Source organism: Sinocyclocheilus anshuiensis, unplaced genomic scaffold (assembly GCF_001515605.1).
Source record: "Sinocyclocheilus anshuiensis isolate Anshui unplaced genomic scaffold, SAMN03320099.WGS_v1.1 scaffold723, whole genome shotgun sequence".
Lineage (NCBI taxonomy): Eukaryota > Metazoa > Chordata > Actinopteri > Cypriniformes > Cyprinidae > Sinocyclocheilus > Sinocyclocheilus anshuiensis.
The window spans coordinates 591,337-596,724 of record NW_015551048.1 but is presented as its reverse complement, the minus strand read 5'-3'; positions in this window follow the sequence as shown (position 1 = coordinate 596,724).

Genomic DNA, 5,388 nt, shown 5'->3' with positions numbered 1-5,388 from the left:
ACACACACACACACACACACACACACACACAGAAACATACCCATTTTCAATGCATTTAATGAGCCTATAACACAGTGAGTTTTTTATTTTTTATTTTCTCTAATAAAAAGTCACTTACACATACAAAACCAAAGAATTGAATGAGCCAGTGACTGAGCTTTTTTTGTGCCACTCAGCCACTGTGCACGCACACACACACACACACACACGTTTGTTTCTGTGAATTGTGGGGAATTTCCATAGACTTCTATTACTTTTTTACTGACCAAACGATATTTTCTACCCCCAACCCTAAACCTACCCCTTACTAAAAACCTGTTTGCATTATTACACTTTCAGATAAACATCATTTACTATTTTTACTATTTTTTTTCCCTTGTGGGGACCGCAGGCCAGTCCCCACAATGTCAATAAAATTCAGGTTTTACTATCCTTGTGGGGATATGTGTCCCCACAATGTAGCATAAACAAGTACACACACACACACTTCAAAGTCAGATCATGTCAGCAGCCTACCTCCTGTAGTTTGTTTCCATGCCTCTAGAGGTCCCTTGTGTTCCCCTTAGCCTTAGTTCTTTCTTGTGTGTCCTTGTTAGCGTTATCCAGGTCACCTCTGCCTTGTTTCCCCCTGTGTATTTAAGTTGTGTATTTTTCCTCTTGTTCCTCACTCGGTTTTTGAGTCTTTGCCCTGTGGGTCTCACCAAGTCCTTCCGAGCTACCCCAAGTAGGCATTCTGAGTTCCCTATCGATAATTCACTCGTATAAGTTCCCTATCGATACTTCACTGAGTTCCCTATCGATACTTCGCTCGGCAGCGGTGCTGCCTAAGGGGCGGGGCCATCTGGCTATATAAGTGGCCGCTTCACCATAGGATTCAGATTAATTCTCCTTCAGTGATGACGATCATCTCTTCGCTGTTCTACGAGACTGGAAGCCGCTCCCCATTGACACGCCTCACTACGGACAGGAGAGCTGATTCAGAAACCTGCGCCGCTCTGCTGATCTCGCTCCGCGCTTCCAGCCCAAGCCGCTTTCAGCGTCCGCGCAGCTCTCAGCTAGTGCCCTACTGCTATCCGGTGAGTTCTAAAAAAGCACATTTCTAAAGAGCAAATTTCTAGCGACGTTGTTGCAAATGTCCCACTGCAAATGTGGCTCGTGCAGGGAATCCTGTACGATGCAGAAGGGTAGTGAGCGTGTCTCCTGTCTGGGGAACACCCACACAGAGACTGCGCGCTCACTGAGACGGAATACCTTCACTGAGGGCATGAGTCTCGCTCTTCTCCGCTCGCGGACTGGTTCTTTTCGCTGGATCTGAAAGATGCTTACTTTCACAACCAGATAGCCCCCCCACCACAGGCAATTCTTGAGATTCGCCTTCGAGAGAGTGGTCTTTCCCTTTGGACTGTCCCTGGCTCCACGGACTTTCTCAAAGTGCATGGATGTGGCTCTTTCCCCTCTGAGGCAGAAGGGAATCCGCATTCTCAATTACCTCGACAACTGGCTCGTTCTGGCCCGGTCGGAGGCGGAGTCAGCCCGGTATGTCTGGACTGTCAAACCTTTCTAACCGACCTGAGGGGACACCATGTTCTGGTCCTCTCGGACAGCATGACTGTGGTGTCCTACATAAATCGCCAGGGAGGGCTTTCCTCGAGACGCCTCTTTGTGCTGGTAGAGTGTCTCCTGGAATGGGCTCAGCGCAACCTGCATTCGCTGAGAGCAACACACGTTCCGGGCAAACTGAACAAAGGAGTGAACATGTTGTCACAAAGCAAAGTCCCCTCAGAAGAGTAGATGCTTCATCCACGGACGGTTAAAAAAAAAAATTAGGAAGGTCTTTGTCAAGGCGAAAGTGGACATCTTCGCCTCAAAAGACAACTCTTATTGCCCAATCTATTATTACAAGGACGCGTTGGCCCACGATTGGCCCAACCTCCTTCTCTATGCTTTTCCCCGATCGCTCTGATCCCGCAGGTAATCAGACGAATCAGGGAACAAGAACGGAAGGTTCTCCTGGTGGCCCCGCTCTGGAGAAACCAGCATTGGTTGTCAGAGCTGTTACAGCTGCTCGTAGCAGCCCCATGGCCCATTCCCCTGAGGCGGAATCTCCTCTCTCAGGCGAACAGGACAATATGGCAACCTCAGCCTGAGCTGTGGGCTCTGCATCTTTGGCCACTCGACGGGAGCCTGCAAGCCTCCCACAGTGTGTTCTAAACACCATTTCTCAGGCTAGAGCTCCATCTACAAGACGCCTCTATGCCCTCAAATGGTCGGTGTTCTCTGCCTCGTGCTCAACCCGCGGCGAGGACCCGTCAGTCTGTGACGTATCGGTGATATTGTCCTTTCTGCAGGAGCTGTTGGATAAGGGGTGCTCCCCATCCACGCTCAAGGTCTATGTAGCAGCTATAACGGCTTCTCATGGGGATCTAGCCTAATGGTTAGAGAGTCGGACTCTTAACCCAAAGGTTGCGGGTTCGAGTCTCGTACCAGCAGGGATTGTAGGTGGGGGGAGTGAATGTACAGCGCTCTCTCCCACCTTCAATACTACGACTGAGGTGCCCTTGAGCAAGGCACCGAACCCCCAACTGCTCCCCGGGCGCCGCAGCAAAAATGGCTGCCCACTGCTCCGGGTGTGTGTGTTCACGGTGTGTGTGTTCACTGCTGCGTATGTGCACTTTGGATGGGTTAAATGCAGAGCACTAATTCCAAGTATGGGACCTTCCCACTGTTCTGAGGACCTCCCTTTGAGCCGCTGCAGTCTGTTCAGCTTTGGTCCCTGTCGTTGAAAACTGCCCTGCTGCTAGCAGTAGCATCGGTCAAATGAATGGGAGATTTACAGATGCTCTCTGTGAGCCCTACCTGCCTGGAGTTCGGGCCTGGTGACTCTAAGGTCGTCCTGAAACCGAGGCATGGTTACATACCTATAGTGCTCTCTACTCCATTTAGGGCACAGGTCATTACACTCTCTGCGCTTCCTCCCTCAGAAGAGGACCAGGAGTTGAACTTACTTTGCCCAGTCAAGGTGCTAAAAGTTTACATCGAGCGTTCCGCCCAGTTTAGACAGTCTGAACAGCTCTCACAGAGACTTCCTCTGTGAGCTTAACCCATTCGCCTTGGGAGGTGTTTGCTATTCTTGTCCCCTTGGGCCCTGAAGTACCTAGGGCAAGGGTACACATGTAGTCGTTCCTCTGCCAATAGCACGGCGTGATTGTACTAGTTCTCATAGCGTCTTAGCAGACGCAGTACGAATGAAGTATCGATAGGGAACATACTCGGTTACAAACGTAAACTCGGTTCCCTGAGATACGGGAACGAGTACTGCGTTGCTAGTCGTGCTTCAGTCGAAGTAACCTGAATCCTATGGCGAAGCGGCCGCTTATATAGCCAGATGTCCCTGCCTATTCTGGTGGGCTTAGGCAGGCTTCGTGGCCATTGGTTCGTTTTTAAAGTATACTGCACGAACCAATGGCCATGCAGTTACACTGCGTTATTAAAAAAGGCTTAAATTTAGGAGAAAAAATTACTTTTTCCCATAGCGTCTTAGCAGACGCAGTACTCGTTCCTGTATCTCAGGGAACCGAGGTTACATTTGTAACTGAGTACGTTTCTTTCCTTGGTTGTTTTTGTTCTCTGGTTTTGTTTTCTCCCCTCGTGGAGTTTTTATTTTCTCATGTGTTTTTATTTTTTTTTCCCGTTGTTTTTACTGTTGTTAATTCCTCAGTCTGAGAATAACTTTTGTTGGATTATTCTTGTGAAGACTGTTTTTTTTTTGTATAAATCTACATTTGTTGCAATACTGCCTCGAGTGTCGTTTGGATCCAACATTACTGCTTCCATGGCTCAGTGGTAGATCTCTCAACCACCACACCAGAGACCCGGGTGCAAACCTGGCTTGTGACAGATCAAAGTCCTACTGCAAAATTTGTTGATGATTCCAAACAAAAAATTTCTGGAACATGCTACTTGTTAGGTTTTCTGTTTATTTGGCACCATTTTACTTTTTTGAGTTATTGAAATTTGATGTTTTTTTTTTGTTAGAGATAAATGATTACTCTGTCTCCTACTTTGTCTTTTCCTTATTGCAATGTCTGTAAGCTTATTTTGGCATCTTTGTATAGTCTCACCCAACAACACAAATTTTTTTAATTCTACAATTTTAACTTGTGATAAAATCTAAAACTTAAGAGGTTAAGTTCGTTACAACAAAGGGTTATAGATTTCAGCCACTGAGTACTACTGTCAGACTCTGTTCCGTGTTTTGTGTGTTTTGCTCCTCATGTGTTTCCTTATGCCCATATTTGGTCATGTTCCTGTTCCTGTCCTCATTGTTTCATTATTAGTTCATTAGTATCCACCTGTGTTTGTTGATTATCTCATTTAGTTTGAGTATTTAAGCCCTGTGTTTTCCTGTATCTAGCGTCTGGTATTAATGGTGATGTTGTGTTTCTTGTGTGTCTCTGCCTGCCTTGTGTTACCCCTTTTGGATTATGGATTAAAGACTGTTTACGTTGAGTTTATCCTCATCTCAGTGTTCTTCGTTTTGCCACAGAAGGCAACCGTGACAACTACAGCCATACAGTGGCTTTAGATATTTTTGATATTTTGATAGTTTTATACCATCAGATGTCACCAAAGTCACCAACATTTTAGGTGTTTTGGGGGTGTACTAAAACATGCTCTCATGCTTGGTGGTTTCGAAATATGCATTATTTTTCACATAAGTTATGTTATTACAATACCTTTCTCCCCGTTCCGAAAAATGAAATGTGTTGCGATTGGTTAGCTGTCCCAGTGCCTTGTGATTGGCACAGCTTAGACGGTGTTTCAGTACTGCCATGCCCCTTGCCAAAGCAGCAAGTTCCATCTGCTCTGGTATAGTTAAGGACGGCATCAATACTGCCATATCAATTTGAGCCGAATTCAGACCCTGAGAATATTGAACAAGAGGATCGTGCAGAACCTTTGCACACACGGATATTGCAAGACATATTAGAGTGGTAACATAGACGATGGTATCGTCCATCGCCGATGGCTGATAGACATGATGTTGGGCTCAACATCATGATGCGTCGTATCGTATGCACGTAATTTCATTACCATAATTTTTGTACGTTCTTTATATGCTCTCTGATTACCATAATGCTATTTAAAAAGTGTAATTAAACTTCAGACACAAGACTGAATGTTCCTTAAAGATAAAATGTGTTGGACGATATTGCTTTTTATATATAGTGACGTGACATACAGCATGCTTATGGCAACATCACAAAGTTATGTTGTGGCGACGTATACGGTACTTTCACTTTTCTGGTTGCCGCGACGTATCGCCACGATGTAACTTTGGTCACCAGATTATGTTGCAGTTACTTAAGTTACATATTTTTGTTAGCT